At 35.5% G+C, this 18,875-nt stretch overlaps 1 long non-coding RNA gene across 2 annotated transcripts in view; it reads right to left on the reverse strand.

Annotated features, from left to right (window-relative positions):
• Positions 1-293: 293 nt before the first annotated feature.
• LOC143533058 (uncharacterized) overlaps positions 294-18,875 on the reverse strand; it is a 64,783-nt gene continuing 46,201 nt past the window's right edge. For both annotated transcript variants that reach the window (XR_013135290.1, XR_013135289.1), the window contains one exon: positions 294-309. This is a non-coding gene — a long non-coding RNA (uncharacterized LOC143533058). The remainder of the gene's footprint in view (positions 310-18,875) is intronic.

The following is an 18,875-nucleotide window of genomic DNA, read 5'->3' on the forward strand; positions in this document are numbered from 1 at the left end:
TCTAGTGAAAACTCTAGAAACTCATTCTTAACAACATATATTTAATTAAAGTTTGAATCATGTGGTTCACAATTAAAGTTAATAAAAAATGTAAAAGGAATCTTAACATTTTCTCTCCTGAAAAACATGTTTTAAAAGTTTAATATTATTGTAAATTTTATAAACTTTTTCCATTTTTTCATTAAATAATTTCATTGTCCTACATATAAAATAAAAAATCCAAACCCACGATTTTTTCAACACCCTTTTATGAACTTCATAAAACCCCTTTCCAACATACTTGATAAAACTTTTTCCAACTTCATAACCCTAAATCGAGAATCTAAATACCGGGTCAACAAATTGAATCTCATACCAACATACTTCGCTGTAATTGTACGTTACAAGCTTTCTGGTAATAAGAATTTAATTAATTTATTTTCTAATTTTAGTGTTTAGTTTTCATCTTATTTCACCTGTTATAGAGTTTGTTGTTGTATAATATCGATCAACATCTTCTAAACCTGAATATTTGTAATTCGTATTTACTATGATTGATGTATTCAATGATATTCGTAAACATCGCTTATCCTGGTTAATTTGTTCTGAACATACATACTCGTCTGACATAAAAATGCCACGTCTCAATAATGGAGTTAAGTTTCTGGTAGATATCGACAGCGATTCCATGAGTAGGATGGTATGTTATCAACAATTTTTTTTTTGATGAAACATTTTATAGTTTTGCAACATATACATTCTATGTACATTTTTTGTGTTACTTATAGCTCATTCCTAAAGCTGGTCAACCAATGTTTGTTGACATTAAATTGAATACCGACTTTTGTTTGATTTATGATCAAAGTGGTAGAACATGTTCTATAGATATAATCAAAGTACTTGATGACTTTTATTTTGGAACTGGTTGGACTGAAATAATCAGAGCATGATGTATAGAAGCTGGAACATATGTTGTATTTGAGCTTAAGTCAACATCTATGTTGAATATGTTTACTTTCAAAAGAAACGTAAATGATCAATCCGGTACTATGTTATGCATTCCAGTCAGAAACCGACACGTCCATTACTTGGTAAGTTTTAATTTCTGTTTTTAATGATTGTTTCCAAATTCAAATGTCTATTAATTAACATGTTTAACGGGATTTCCCTGAGTGGTACGTGATTCAAGAATTTGGTGAAAATTACATGAATTTTCTTTTCGATCTTATTGCTCGGTTTCATGTTATTGGGATGGAATGGGTTATAAGCTAGAGAATGGATGGAATGAGGTTTTTAAACAAACCAACTTGAAAGGTGGTTCGTTTGTTGTGTTTGAAATCATATAAGATATTACATTTCATATTAATGTCTTTCATGAAAATGACATAAAATTTATCCTTCCTGGTCCAAATCAACTGTTTCTCAACTATCAATTAAGCATTCAAGGTAGTTCCTAAAACCCAATTCATCTTGATGAGTAAAATGATGACTCTAAAATCTTATTCCACGTGAACGTCACCAAGAAATTGGTAAATTGGTTTTTAAATTTCTTTTTTATTTACAAGTATATTTGTTTAAATTTTAACAGTATCATCTTAACTTTATTATATATTTGAAATTTGCTTTTCACAGCGTTTTCCGTGTCACATTGCTACCAAGATTGATGTCTATGATGAAATGCTAATCACTTTGGTCAATCCCGAAGGTCGTAAAAAAATGAAACTTCATGGTGAAGTGTCGAATCTGAACTTCAGATATTATTTACTAAAATGGAATGATTTCAAGGAGGCAAATGAATTACAGATTGGTGATAAATGCATATTTGAATATGACTTCAATGAAGGTACTTTGTTAGTTTCAAAAGTTGATTAGTGCAAGAATGCGCGTTGTGTTTGGTGACTTTTGGAACATTTGTGATTTGGTGACTTTGGGAACTATTTGTATGGTTTATTTTCATGTTTAGATGGTTGTATTGATACATATTTTAGTTTATTGTTTTGAATGTTGGTTGGTTAGTGTTTAAATGCTTACTTTTATAGGTTCTTGTAACATCTATTTTGTTATTCACTCACACTAACATTTTCAGAAAGATAATAAAAATGTATTCATGTGACAAAAACGTGAAGAACATGGTGAAAACAAGGATGTGTCTTGAAAAAGGCAGAGTACGGGTGACGTTTGTTTCTCTCTTCTTTTGTTTCATGGGATGTATTGTAATGGTGCTTTTTCTATGAAAACTTTTAGTGAATGGTAATTATGGAGTGTCTTAAAACAAATCGTTAAAACAAAAAACAATTTGTTAAAAACGCTTGTGATGCCCTTATCTAAATCGTAAACAACACTTTGTTAAATCTAAAAATAAAAAAAAAACACTTTGTAAACGAATAGGTTAAAATATGTTATATATTTGTTGAAACGAGTCTATTACGCTTGTAACACGCTTATGTACAAAAACATATATAAATATTCTAATACGCTAGTAACACGCTTATGTACAAAATCAATTATTGAATAATTGATGTTTTTTGATTAATTGGAAACAAGAATAAAAGTCTATTACGCTTGTAACACGCTTATGTACGAAAACATATATAAATTTTCTAATACGCTAGTAACACGCTTATGTACAAAATCAGTTGTGTGTGTGTGTATATATATATAGAAAAGAGTTAAAAATAAAAAAAATAGTTTCCTAAGAATGGTAAGAAGGGCATAAAATTTGAAGTTTGGAAACTATGTAGCCCAAATTCTAGATCCTAGGAAACTATTGGACATTTTGAAAATTAACAATCACATCTACTAGATCTTAAATCCAATGGTTTAGATCGATTCTTACTCTTCCTAGAAAACTATCTTTTTTTAACTTTAACCTACCCATATATATATACATACTAGTGGAAGTACCCGCGCGTTGCGGCGGGGACTCAACGAAGATTCAATGTCCTGCATGTACCTTTTTGTTAGAAATGCAACAATATATCGCAGTAAACGTACTAATTAAGTAACTATTACACCCTTTGTTTTTTCCATATGGTATTGTTAGACAATTTTAGGCCCAGTTTGTATGTATACCAGTGGATATGATTTAAGAATTTGTCAAATTGTGCATATTGTAATAAAAGACCGCATGCTAGCATAACGTGTAGCATACAATGAGTTAAAAAAATATACACTTTTAGTGCTTTTTTGTGACCTGACTATTATTACAATTAGAACTACAAAGGTATGACACTATTGCTAGAACCTTTTCTAATGAAATTTGCTTTGGCAGTTCAAAAAATAAAATCATACAGCAGTTTAAAATATCCAATGGAAATTTTCACTTACAGATAGAGTATTAAAGATTGCCTTTATTCAAATGATACAATAAACCAAAGAATTAATGAATAACAAACAAAACTCAGTAATCAAGAAATGCCGTCTACTCATGTAAATCTAGCATGCTACAGGTTCTTTTTGTTCCTTTTTTTCTTTGGTAGGCCTTGTTTAGAGTTATAGGAAGCAGATGAATCAGATTCTCGATTTGAATAAAGATTATCCATACAAGATGTATACTATATTATGCTAATATTCAACATTATAATTATATATATAAACAAAAAAATACATTAATAAGGTAACTCAGATAATTCCAACAGAGAACTGATTATCAACTAACAGAGCAACATATGCTATGAATTTGTGAAACATTATATTAATATTAACAAGTTTGAGACCAACGACTGATGACAGGTTTGTTGGTTAAAAGTTAACCGACAGCTACCATCACAAGACCCGAAAACGCACACATTACATGATTACCACTGAACTGATTTCACATAAAACTTGCTACAAAATTGCTTTCTATGAATAAGGAGAATCGGCTAAAATTCACTTGGTACTATTCACCTTTTGGTTCATGGCGTCATGATAGTAGAGTAATACACACATGGGTTGGACCAAGAATGCTAAGGATGCACCAGAAGATTATATTGCCCACCTGCATTAAAGTTTCGTAATTAGACCTCAATTCATGGTCAACGAGAAGACGATAAGTCGATAATTAGATAGAAACAATATGAGATACCATTGAGTTTTGAAACTTGTTCTGCAAGTAATTCGTCAGTAAAGGTTGGTAAATGGTTGAGTGAGTGACAGTTTTAACTCGTTTTGACTTACACAAAATAACCCACCCCACTCATTTTGCTAGGCACGGTTTTAGGTGCTGATATTACATATAACTGACGCATGAAGCGAAAAAAAGGAAGGAAGAGCATTACCTGAATCATAATCCTGATTAAGGCCCCAAATTTGAAAATGTGGCAGGGAACAGCAATACAAAGCTTTAAAAAATAGAAAACAAAATAAAAAAAAATATCCATTGTAAACGTAATGTGGCTAAAGTAAAAGACTAAATAGATGAAATGTACCTCATGGAACACATCAGACATGAAAAATGCAATCAAGATGGCAGAACCATGAATCCAAGGGACGGCACAAAGTTAATTATATATTATGAAAAACAATTATATAAAAAAATATGTATTAGCATGTTACAGTAATAAAAGATGATTTGTTTTCTGCATTAATATGATAAAGGAATAAGTAGAAGTCAAACAACAAATCATATTTTCATTTCTCAATTTCTAAAACAAGCGCATTAAATTACTAATCTACATGCGAGTAATACATTCTTATAAAATTCACCATCATGCTTAACTATATGATAAAAAAAAAGAATAAAACCAAGAAATATACGACTTTTCCATTACCATTCCCGAAAGCAAGATTAGTCCTGTGGTGTACCCACCCAACTGAACACACACTATCATTAATCCCTAAATCACACCATTTTCTTACCTGTATTTGCATTGAACTTTCATAATCATCAAGATTCAATACTGATCTATGTATAAAATTTAATCAAGTTTAAAATTAATCTTACAACAACAAGCATTCCACATCCAACACATTGTGAGAAGACCATTCAACAAGGTTTGATAAAAATCATCTTGCAGTGAAGGAACATCCAAAACCTAAAAATAATCCCCCAAAATTAAAATCACAATTTAATAACCAATTATCTATAAATTAGTAATAATTAATCAAAATATATGAAAAATGTTAACCTTACAATTAAAGAGATCTGGGGACTTTTCTCAGAGCTTTGACCGGTCTTTGACTGACCTCAGGTGACTGATCATCACACTAAAGGAGACAACAAATGCAAACTATATCTAGTCACACTCTTAAACCGGAAAATATTCCAATTAACCGGCATATTATTGACCAGACAACTCTCCTTATAAGGCGTACTGAGTGCAGCACCAAACCTTAGATGAGTTGTGGTTCATAAACACCAAATTCAGCCCCAAGTTCATGTCATCAAATCAGAAGAAGGTGAAGGATGTGGGTAAGTCTTGGAAGATGGATAAGTCTTGGATGTCAGTAGGCGACAGGTGCAGTTAAACATATAAAGATGGTGTTAAGGCATTTCCAGATTATGCAGTTCGTAATTTCAAGGAGACATCACCACCAATTTCTATTTCATGTCCATGTGTTCAGTGTGTGAACCACGTATCTCTTAGTGTAGATGATGTAGAACATATCTTGTACAGCTTTGGAATTGATAAAACTTATACTACTTGGATAAAACATGGAGAAGCCGACACCAACATTCCAACTAATGTTAATAATATTGGGTTTGCCTGCACCAGCATTCCAACTAATTATGATAATAATACTGAATTTGTTGACACCAACATTCCAACAGATGCCTGTGAAATTGTAGAAATGGTAAATTCTACAAAAGACAATTTCAAAGGCGACACGAAGTATCTACAGTTTCTATAACTACTTGTTGACGCTGAGAATCCCCTGTATAAAGGATGTCCTGACTTCACCAAGTTTTCTGCACTAGTACAACTACTCAACTTGAAGAGCAAGCACGCGGTATCTCATAAGTTCTTTGATGAAATTCTGAAATTGTTGAAAAAGATGCTACCTGCAGATAAGGAAATGGTAAATAAGATGTATGAGGGCAAAAGGATGATGAAGGCAATGGGCTCAGGATACGAAAAGATACATGTGTGTATCAATGACTTCATTATTTACTATAAAGATTACAAGGATTTGGAAGCATGTCCAGTTTGTAACAAGTCAAGGTGGAAGGTGGATGAGAAGACTAACAAAACTTACATAAACACGCCCACTAAGGTACTGTGGTACTTTCCCATTCTTCCACGATTTAAACGCCTCTTTCAATCGAGTACCAATAAACCCAGTGTTTTACACCACCCATCAGATTCACCAGCATGGAAAGCCATAGATGACAGGTACTCCGATACCATCAAAAGCGATCAGAGAAATCTTCGTCTAGTGATTTGCACTGATGGGGTCGACGTACACAGAGGCCACAGAAACCATGGTGTGTGGCCTGTTTTAGCAGTCATTTACAACCTTCCACCTTGGATGTGTATGAAAAGAAAGTTCATCATGCTTTCCTTATTAATATCCAGAATGCCAGGAAACAATATTGATGTGTTTTTACAGCCTTTAATTGACGATCTAGCATCTTTATTTGAGGTGGGGGAGCCAACATATGATGCATATAAACAAGAAATGTTTACAATACATGTAGTTATGTTATGGACAATTATGATTACCCTGCTCTTGGTACACTACGTGTGTTCGAATTTATCACACAAAGAAGCAGAGTTTTGCATCCCACCAAAGGTATCTATCACATGACCACCCTTTTAGAAAACAAACAAAGACGTTCAACGGAAAAGAAGAGATGAGAACCGCTAAAGAGCCTATGACAGGGGAAGAGATATACGACGAGGTCAAAAACATTAAGATGAATGGGGAAAGGGATCAGAATCTCTAAGTGGGAGTAAGAGAAAAAGGGATAACACAACGATGCAGCCACATTGGAAGAAGTTCAACATATGGTACTAAAGACTCAGCTATTGGAAGCATTTTCTTGTCCAACATTGTATTGATTTGATGCATGTTGAAAAGAATGTGGCAGAGAGTATTGTTGAGACGTTGCTGAACATTCCCGGTAGGACAAAAGACGGATTGGCAAAAGGAAACAATACAGAACTGCATGCAGCATGCTTCACATTATCAGCATAAGAAAAGGACATGTTTCTTGAAACATTGTATAAACTGAAGGCTCCACTAGGGTATTGTTCTAACTTCTCTTGTTTGGTGAATCTTAAAGAAAAGAAGCTACAAGGCCTTAAATCACATGATTATCACACGTTTATGCAACAGTTTCTGCCCCTTGCAATACGGTCCATCATGCCAGAACCAATGAGAAATGCTATAATCAGGCTTTGTTTTTTTTTCTCAAGTCAATTTGTAGCAAAGAAATCATTGTAGAAGAGCTTGATAAGATGCAGGAAGAGCAAATAGTTACACTGTGCATGCTGGAGAAGTACTTGCCTCCATCATTTTTTGATGTCATGGTTCACTTAATAGTGCACCTTGTCAGAGAGATAAAATTATGTGGGCAACCATGATTTCGTTGGAAGTATCCATTTGAAAGGTGTATGAAGGTTATCGAAGGGAATGTGCGAAACAAAACTTATCCAGAAGGATGCATTGCTGAGGAGAACATTGCGGAAGAAACAATCGAGTTTCTCAGCGATAACAAAAAAACATCAAGAGTATTGTTGGTATTCCACATGATAAGCATGATGATAATGGGGAGACAATTCCTGTCACAGGCGCTAAATCAGTTGAAGTTTCTCCTGATCTCTTTAAGAGAGCACATTTCTATGTGCTGCAAAATACGCACGAAATAGCGACGTATATCAAGTAAGTATTACTAACATATATACACTAAATTATATATATATATATTAATTCACAATATATTATACTCCTACTTGTAGACAACACAAGACCTCTTTGAAAAACCAAATGCTTGGTAAGCGACAAGCATTGCTGGAGAAGGAGCATACCTTAAAGTTTGGTGACTGGTTACGCGAAAAGGTAGATCAATTTATTAAGTCTTTTACAATTTTTAAAAATATTTATAGTTTCTGCAATGTAGGTGAATCTAATCCTTGTAATGAAATTCAGGTTGAAAGAGAGCTAGCGGTCTCCCCAGGTTCTATATTGGAAACCGTAAATTGGATTGCACATAAAGCACACCGCAACGTATACAAATACGACTCATACAACATCAACGGTTTTGCATGTTGTACAAAGTCTCATGATGGTAGAGTTTAACAGAACATCGGGGTTGGTGTAGAGGCGGATGACATGCACATCAAAAAAGACGTGGTGACCTATGGACAAAACTTTTATTTTTGGGTTTGCAAGGGATATGGGTCCTACATTATCATACTAAAAGAATTCCGGCCTTCATTTGCCGATGGGTTGACCGTAAACATGTCAAACATGATATTCTTGGTTACACGTCGGTCGACCTAAACAAATTTGGCCATAAGGATTATCCGTTCATATTGGCCTCACAAGCACGCTAGGTGTTTTATGTTCAAGATCAGCTGGATAGAAAAAAATCATGTTGTCCTCATGACTCCACCCAAGAATTATAGACATTCGTATGACGAGGTCGATGAGGAATTTAGTACGGTAATTTTCTCTCATGAGGTAATAGATTGCCATGTGTACAACCAAATCAACTGCTTCGTAATGAGTAACCGGATGATTACTTGAGACCCGGGGAAAAGCCTACAACTACTCGTAATGGAGATTGAACCCTGCATAGAACTGTTGTTTCAAAACCAACAGTTCTGTCTATTGTTACAGAACTGCTAGTGAGGTCGTTGATCATCAGAGAAGATGTGCAATGAGTGTTGTTTTTACAGAGCACCTGCAAAGAACTGCTGGTTACAATAACTGAGGGTTACATATATAAGAACTTCTTGTAAATTATATATAAAAGTTTGAAAAAAAATAACTGAGGGTTCCGGAAGACATATTATGGCAATGTACACTGATGTCGGGGTTGTCGACCAACATTTTATTTTCAAACCCAGCAGTTGTGTACATTGATACAGTAGTTTGTTCGCCTAGTTAGATGCCAATAATGTTTAAATTTAGTTGTGATACATGATATCGCCATTCTTTACTTTGTACTTATTAATTCAAACTAAAGAAATATTGGCTGTTTTTAAAACTATTACTACTTATACAAGCCGGTTTGTTGAATTCATTTCATCTTCTGGCTTTTTTGGTCAATTGGTGTCAAGTTCAAATAGAAGTGAAGGTCTATTTCATTTGGTTAAGTTCAAACAGACATTAACTAAATAAACACATTCAAACATCAAGTGTAATGTTGAATCCAAATAAGCAAGAAATATAAAATACAACATCATATTGTCTAGGTTTGTTCATGGTTAGGTTCAAAACCGCGAAAAACCCTCCCAAAGCGGCCATCAGTGATAGTCATCATTTCTTCGCCTGATGGTTTTGTTTCTTGCACAACCTCTATTTGTTTATATTGCTCTTCTGTTTCTAATTCAACATACTTTTCAACAGCTGGTTTTCCAGCAAAACATTATCAACTCATTTTATAAAAAAAAGACCATTATGCCCTTATTTTCACTAACCTGCGTACCTAAATTGTACCCTCCATACTCAAATCTTTGACCAAAGCATCTGTGGGTCTTAGACTTTGAAGAAGCCTTTGAATAAATAAAATTCAGTTTTGAAAAAACCCTTCCAAACTCAATGCCATCACCAGTAACCTAATTTAAGATATGGTGATAACATCGAGTTTTGGAATGGATTTTATCAAACTTTAAGATCTTTGGGAAGTTTAAGATCCGTGGAAACCTTAGATGTTTTCTGCTTGGCCAAGTTTGGAATTCACATAACATATATATAAGCCTAATAAATTTCAGTCAGGAGTTTTATTGCAGCCGTTAAAGTCTCAGTTGTTTTATAGTTGGTTGTTGAGTAACTGCATACTACCTATCAAAATGGTTTCCACACGTTTTGGAAACGCTCACAAGCTAATTAATTACATTTATACCTACTACCTGTCAAAAATCTTGGAAATATATTTATGTAATGATAACCTACATTAAAGTTAATTACAATAAAAAAAACTATATCTCACGCTTGTAGTACGCTTTAAATAAACTATATCTTACTAGATAGGCTACAAATCAACTTAACTACATTAAATTACTGGCTCAACTACCAAAAATTAAATTTTAGGTCTATGAATTGTAACATCTATTTTGTTATTCACTCACACTAACATCTATTTTAAAGTTAATTAAAAAAACTATATCTCACGCTTGTAGTACGCTTTAAATAAAACATTACATTTATAGTTAATACTTAAATTACATTACATTATAAAAAACTAACACATAGCATCAGATTCCAGTTCTGAATCTACATCAGTTTAATAAAAGTTCTATTAATATATATATATATATATGTGTGTGTGTGTGTGTGTGTGTGCGTATAGGATCAGGATCATGAGAAAACCTTTTTGAAATTGAGAACTATGAGAACCATTTTAGACCACAAAAAACCCAAAAATAAAAAAAAATCATAAAATAAAAAAAACACAAAAATCAAAAAAGTAAAAAAACTAAAATTTTTATTTTATCATCCCGGTTTCATAAAAAAAACTCGGTTTGGCTAAATTATATACACATATGTATAATATATACATATATACATTTACATGTTTTTTTTGTACACATATGTATAATTTAATATAAATGATACTATACATATGTGTATATTACGTAACTAAAGATTATATAAAATTATACATATGTGTATATTACGACGTTTTTTTAGTTTTTTTTTTATTTTTTTAATGAAACCTGAATGAAATATAAGAATTTTGGTTTTTTTATTTTCTTAAAATTTTTATTATTTTTTGTTTTATGATTTTTTTAAATATTTTTTAAAGGTGTTTTTAATGGTCCAAAATGGTTCTCAAAGTTCTCAATTTGCAACGAGTTCTCTTAGGATCCTTACTGTGTGTGGGTGTGTGTATATATATATATATATATATATATATATATATAAATGACAGGCTCGTTTAGGCTCGTGAGCCGGCTCGAGCTCGATAACTAAAGCTCGGGCTCGGGCTCGGGCTCATTTTTTAAACGAGCTGTAACATCTCGAAATTTCCAAGAATAATATTTAATGTATTATTCGTTAACAATGGAAAAGTTTACTAGAATTGGTAGAGAAATGATGACGTAATAATAAGGTGGTTCAAGTAGGCTAAGTAGATGGAATTAATTATGGACCAAAAAGGAAAGATGGGCCTTAGGCCCATGGGCTTAAGGGAGTATAAATACCCCTTAAACCCTAATCCTTTCCATTATTATCTATCACTACACCAAAGCCTACACCTTGAGAAACACACACACCATCCTTTAACCCGAGCCTAGATTCAAAGTTGAAAACCGGAGCTTGTTGGTGCTAGATCGTCGTGTCGACCTAAACAACATCAAGACTAGCTCATGTTTGTAGAACGAATCGTTTAAAGTACGTTTATATTTAGAAATCGTTCATATAGGTTCGGTTTGGTTTGGGAAATCATAGATCTGTGTTAGTATGATTATAACGAATCTAATGAAACAAACCTTACTGAATTTGATTAGCATTTGATAGGTTATTTGTTAACATAATATAACCCGTAACTAGATGCACAAATCGCACCCCTTAAACATGAATGTTTGGCCGATTTGATGGTTAGGGTTTGTAGGCGCTGCATAGACGATTCCGATGATACCAAAATCATGATATTTCGTTAAGAATTGAAGGTTTAATTGCAGATCTAAGATATGTTGACTGTTATTTTTCTTGACGATTTTGACTTTGACCCTTGAGTCAAAGTCTGGATAAGAACTAGATGATTTGTTATAATTAAGATAACGAATCAGGTAGTTCGTTACTCGCCCATTCGTTCTGTCAAGATAACGAATTAGCTACCCAGTTCGTTATGATTCAAATAACGAATCAAGCGATTCGTTACTTGCCATTCGTCATAATTCAGATAACGAATTAAGTTGTGTCTGGGTAACGAATCAGATGAAGATAAGGTAACGAATCAGTTAGCGAATCAGACTCAATTCGTTATAATTGAGATAACGAACTAGGCCATTCGTTATAGCGAATGAAGGAGGATTTGGTAACGAATTAGACAGTGAATTGATAACGAATTAGCCAACGAATTAGGCTTAATTCGTTATAGAAAATGAGTTAACGAGTTAGATAGTAATTAAAAATCTTAATGGAGAATGTGTTAAGACAGTTACTGTAATTAAAAATCTTAAGACAGCTCGACCCCAGCCAGGGGCTCTGCCCCTTGGACCCTGCTAGGGGCTGCCGCCTCTAGAACCCCGCTGTCAGGGGCGCTGCCCATGAACCCCCGTTCGTTGAGGGTAATAGTTTAACTAGAAACACGATATGAAAAGTGATAGTGATCAGTACGCATAATTGTTATATAGTTAGCCGTGCACAGCCAAAGAAAGGAGTAACCATTAACGGAAGAAGTAACCGAGTTCAGGTGAGTTTCTAGCCCCACTTCCTTGTTATGTTTTCGGGGTTGTGTGCATACTTGATGTGACAGTTAATACACTTAACTTAAATGGTAAGTGTATGCCATGTATGATATATGTGTTAGATACGATTGATTGCTTGTCGGTACGTGAACGATCTTCGGATATTGCATGTACCTTTAGGTTATAAATACAGATATGGATATTGTATGTAATGCAGGGATGATTACTTGTCGATATGTGAACGATCTTCGGATATTGCATATATTGCCAAGAATAGCGATGATTGTCTCCTTATATGGATATTAAATGATAACTTATATATAGAGTTCCCTCTACTGATAATACATAGAGTGTTCCTTAAATGGAAAGCATAGTATTCCTTTAATGGAAAGCCCTGTGTTCCTTTGATGGAAAGCATAGTGTTCCTTTAATGGAAATCATAGTGTTTCTTTAATGGAAAGCATAGTGTTCCTTCTATGTAAGTATATAGGATGTTCCTTCTATGAAGAATATATATAGAGAGTGTCCTCATATGGAGAATATAAATAGTAGGGTAATAGTAATAGTTCTTTTAATATATATTATGTGAGGTCCTCTTATGGATATTTATACAAGGTTAAGATATATATATATATATATATATATATATGTGTGTGTGTGTGTGTGTGTAAGATATGTGTATGTATTGTATGTCGCTTGATTAAATAGAACTCGCTCAGCGTAGCTAACTTTTAGTATGCACGCAGGTATATATGCTTATCGAGAAGGCATGAGGATGACACATGGCATGGATTGAAAGGCTGGCATCTGAAGATGGAAGAAACGATGTTTCAAATTGATATTTTATGTTATGGTTTTAAAGAAAAGATTAATTGTTTTGTAATAAAAGGTTAAAGTTTTATATTCCGCGAAAGTTTTAATAAACTCTGATTTGTAGAATTGTGTTTATGAGTAAATCTGAAAGTGAGGCACTGGGAACAGGGCCTTACAAGTTGGTATATGAGCAAAGTTTGAGAGATTTAAGCATCCTACATGCTTAGACTCGAACAGAGATTGGGATTTCAGTGAGAAAAGAAAGAAGATGCTGGTTCAAGATAGCCATGTGTCACTCAAGCAAGCTCAGTAACAGTATGGTATATAGTTAATAAATGATAATGTTAGATTAATTGTTAAAGAAAGAGCATGTGACTGATAGGGATAGGATTTACTGATTGTTTGATTGATTATCTGTTTAAAAGTAGAAACTAGCACAAGTGAAATCATAAAGGGAAGTATATAGAACCTGAGGAGTAATGCAAATAGTTAATTACACTTGGCCACTGTCATTAACTTCTTACCTTACGAATCATGTGCTAAATAATTCCTAGAGTGATGACGTTTGTGTTTTCCATTTAGAATACGATGGCTGGAGCAAGAAGGTTTGTTGGGAAATGAGGTCATACTGGACGTCCTTGTGGGCCACGTGTTGCCCGGTAACCTTCTAAGAAACCAGTTACTACCACGAGGAGGGAGAAAAGTGAAACTCTGCAAGGACCAAGCAACGATGAAGGGTATCAGCTGGATCATGTTACGTTGTAGCTGCTGCAGCGAAGAAATTTCGTCCTGACAAGTCTGCGGAAAGCTATGCAAGGGCCACTGAGGGTACAGGGGAAGACAGTAAGAAAGTTGATGGTAATAAGGGAGGGGCAAAAGGAACCAAACGATCAGCAGATGTCGGGGAGCATGCAGGGAGGAAGGCACATAAGGGGGCAAACAAGGAAACATGCAAAGTGTCCAGAAAGATGCACGGTGGTGAGTGCAGATGGGGTAAGGGTACCATCGCTTGTCTTAAGTGTGGTAAAGCTCATGGTGGAGAGTGCAGGCTTGGATCGAATGCCTGTTACAAGTGTGGAGAGGTGGGGCATTATGCTCCAGAATGCACTGCAAGGCCCGCGTGTTACAAATGCGGTAAAACTGGTCACATGGCAAGAGAGTGCAAAGGAACGTAGGCGAGATGTGCGAAAGGGATATGAGCATCGGCCGAAGGAAAACCGCAGAGAGGAGCGCTTGATGAAGGAATAATTGCTTAGACAATAGTTTAATTTTGTTTTCAGTATGATTGCCTAAGAACTTGTTTTGCGTTAAAGTTTAAAACTTATGCTTATATATGACGTGTAATATAGCGATTTTGGTTATGAATGATTATTTATATTATGATAAAATGTCGTACTAGACAATGGTGTTAAATGGTAGGATGAGCATCGTAATAGACACCGTTGTGTTTTTTTTCCTTTTAGAATACGATGGCTGGATCTAGGGCAGTTGTTGGAGTAGGAGGCCGCACGGGACGTCGTGGCAGGCCTCGTCGTGTCCAACGACCTTCGGTAGAAACAGCTTCTAACACCGGAGCTGAAGGAAGCGCAGCTGGAAGAAACCCTGAGAACAACGAAGGAGTTCAACTCGATCCCTTAATCCAAGCAACTATTGTCCAAGAAGTAGCCACAACTGTGAAGAATATGAACCCGGAGAGGTCTGCTGGAGATCATGAAAGAACCGTTGAAAGGGAGGAAGGAGATGGTAGGAAAGATGATGAAGGAGAGAGGGAGGCTTCGAGCGTAGTGAGGTCTGTGAAGGCTGATGACAGAAAGAGGGGCCTAGGTGGGTGCAACTATAAGTCCTTCAAAGGCTGTGACCCGCCGAAACTGACTGGTTTGAGAGACGCAATCGCTACTCTTCAATGGATAACTGCCATGGATAAAATTATCCGAATCAGCGAGTGTCGTCCCGACCAAGCTGTCGGTTATGCCATCAAATCGTTTGAGGAGGAGGCGATGTATTGGTGGGAAAGTGTGGAACAGAGAAAGACCCGGGATGAGATTAAGGCCCTGAGGTGGGAGGATCTGAAAGAGCTGGTGATGAAGAGGTTCTGCGCTGATACCGAAGTTGAAAGAGTGGAGATGAAGTTTCTGAACTAGAAAGCGGGAAAGATGACACAACGGGAGTATACTACTGAATTCAACAGCATGTCTAGGTTGGTACCTGACATGGTGAACACCGAAGCTAAAAGGATCAAGTGTTACGTAAGGGGACTTCCACGGAATGTTCGCACTTTGGTTAAGTCTAGTAAGCCCGCACCATTTGACTTGGCCGTGGAATTGGCCGAGATGATTTATGAGGACCTTGCCATCTGTGAAGAGGAGAAGATGGAACCAAAGAAAAAGGACCCAACCCCAGAACCAAATGAAGCCAATGAGGTGGATCCACGTAAGAAGAAGGCAAGGCAGGAGGAGTTCACCGCTTGTGAAAATGTGGGAAGAGACACACGGGAGAGTGCAGAATGGGATTAGGTGTTTGCTACAGGTGTGGAAGAGCAGGACATTCCTCTTGGGAATGTAATGATTACCACAGGTGTCACAACTGTGGAGGACGTGGGCACCTAGCAAGGGATTGCACGAAGCCGAAGGAAGGACATGAAGCAGAGAAGAGTGCTTGAGGTTTAACAGTTTCCTCCGTATGCTTAGAAAATCCGTTCAAGAAGGCTAGATGCTAGCCAAAAGTATTAAATCTATGTGTAACTTATTGATGACTCGATGCGTGTTGTTTTATGTTGATGTTTAGACTGGTGTTTATTAATTATGGTACGAATTGTCTGAATGCATGTTAGTCATAATAAATTGTTGTGTTGTGATAAAGTGTCGACTTAGGCTTTAGCATTAATATGATATAAGACAAAGCCCCTTGAAGATCGAGACGAGACTTGGTACATCGAGGGCCTCATGGACAAGCTGCCGTAATAGCTAAAACATATGAACACCACTCGATGACTACAATTCAGGAGTAAGAAGGAAAACCCAGAAAGCAAAGACGATTAGGAAGTGTTCCTTTCACAAGGAATAAGCTAGGTTTCGGGGGACGAAACCTCTTTAAGGAGGGAAGACTTATAACATCCCGAAATTTCCAAGAATAATATTTAATGTATTATTCGTTAACAATGGAAAAGTTTACTAGAATTGGTAGAGAAATGATGACGTAATAATAAGGTGGTTCAAGTAGGATAAGTAGATGTAATTAATTATGGACCAAAAAGGAAAGATGGGCCTTAGGCCCATGGGCTTAAGGGAGTATAAATACCCCTAAACCCTAATCCTTTCCATTATTATCTATCACTACACCATAGCCTACACCTTGAGAAACACACACACCATCCTTTAACCCGAGCCTAGATTCAAAATTGAAAACCGGAGCTTGTTGGTGCTAGATCATCGTGTCAACCTAAACAACATCAAGACCAGCTCGTGTTTGTAGAACGAATCGTTTAAGGTACGTTTATATTTAGAAATCGTTCATATAGGTTCGGTTTGGTTTGGGAAATCATAGATCTGTGTTAGTATGATTAAAACGAATCTAATGAAACAAACCTTACTGAATTTGATTAGCATTTGATAGGTTAATTGTTAACATAATATAACCCGTAACTAGATGCACAAATCGCACCCCTTAAACATGGATGTTTGGCCGATTTGATGGTTAGGGTTTGTAGGCGCTGCATAGACGATTCCGATGATACCAAAATCATGATATTTCGTTAAGAACTGAAGGTTTAATTGCAGATCTAAGATATGTTGACTGTTATTGTTCTTGACGATTTTGACTTTGACCCTTGAGTCAAAGTCTGGATAAGAACTAGATGATTTGTTATAATTAAGATAACGAATCAGGTAGTTCGTTACTCGCCCATTCGTTCTGTCAAGATAACGAATTAGCTACCCAGTTCGTTATGATTCAAATAACGAATCAAGCGATTCGTTACTTGCCATTCGTCATAATTCAGATAACGAATTAAGTTGTGTCTGGGTAACGAATCAGATGAAGATAAGGTAACGAATCAGTTAGCGAATCAGACTCAATTCGTTATAATTGAGATAACGAACTAGGCCATTCGTTATAGCGAATGAAGGAGGATTTGGTAACGAATTAGACAGTGAATTGATAACGAATTAGCCAAAAATTATGCTTAATTCGTTATAGAAAATGAGTTAATGAGTTAGATAGTAATTAAAAATCCTAATGGAGAAGTATATAGGATGTTCCTTCTATGAAGAATATATATATAGAGTGTCCTCCTATGGAGAATATAAATAGTAGGGTAATAGTAATAGTTCTTTTAATATATATTATGTGACGTCCTCTTATGGATATTTATACAAGGTTAAGATATATATATATATATATATATATATATATATATATATATATATATATATATATGTGTGTGTGTATGTAAGATATGTGTATGTATTGTATGTCGCCTGATTAAATAGAACACACTCAGCGTAGCTGAATTTTAGTATGCACGTAGGTATATATGCTTATCGAGAAGGCATGAGGATGACACATGGCATGGATTGAAAGGCTGGCATCTGAAGATGGAAGAAACGATGTTTTAAATTGATATTTTATGTTATGGTTTTAAAGAAAAGATTAATTGTTTTGTAATAAACGGTTAAAGTTTTATATTCCGCGAAAGTTTTAATAAACTCTGATTTGTAGAACTGTGTTTATGAGTATATCCGACGTTAAAGTGAGGCACCGGGAACGGGGCCTTACACGAGCTTTCTTTTAGGCTCGAGCTCGGGCTCGTGATCGTTTAAGCTCGGATCAATCGAGCTTTTTCACGAGGCAGCTTCGAGTAGCTCGCGTCGTTTGCGCCCCTAGTGTATTTCATTTGGTTAAGTTCAAACGTACAGATATTAACTAAATACACACATTCAAACATCATCAACATATATACAATACATGCATGCAACATCATCAACACAGTTAATAGGATAACCAAAAAATATTAATTATATTTATAGTTAATAATTAATTTACATGCATTAAAATATTAATATAAAAAAACTACTTACTAATTATTACTAAATAAGTCCTACCATCAGATTCCATATCTGAATCTATCATCTAATCATTCTCTTTTGGAGTACGAGAGGGCATGATCCTCTCCCACATGCCGTCTGAGGTGTAGGTGGAGTCCTTTAACCTTTGTAGGTGAAGTTGCACCTCAGTACAGAATGTCCCATAAGCGGACACAACCTTGAAGTCCTTGATTCCGTTCAACCCGATCCATGCGACCTCGATGCCCCGGGCTTCCATCACAATGTTGAAATAGTCAACAGTGGTGTACCCAAAAACCTAACCATTCGGTAAGTTTTTGATACTTGAAGGATAGAGGGTTGACATAGTCAACATACCTCACCCTTTGATTCTTCCGGACGGAGCCGAAATCAAAGTGGAAAACAAGGGTGAAGAAGGTGGGGTCGTAGTAGATAGGTGGAGCCTCACCCTTTTTTCGTACAATACAATTTGCTGGCACCATAATAGTTTCGGAAATCGATCGGAAACCGTGAAGAAGAT

The sequence above is a fragment of the Bidens hawaiensis genome, unplaced genomic scaffold (genome assembly GCF_021521415.1).
Source record: "Bidens hawaiensis isolate Kalapana, Puna unplaced genomic scaffold, B.hawaiensis_p1.1 tig00000702_1, whole genome shotgun sequence".
NCBI classification, from domain to species: Eukaryota; Viridiplantae; Streptophyta; class Magnoliopsida; order Asterales; family Asteraceae; genus Bidens; species Bidens hawaiensis.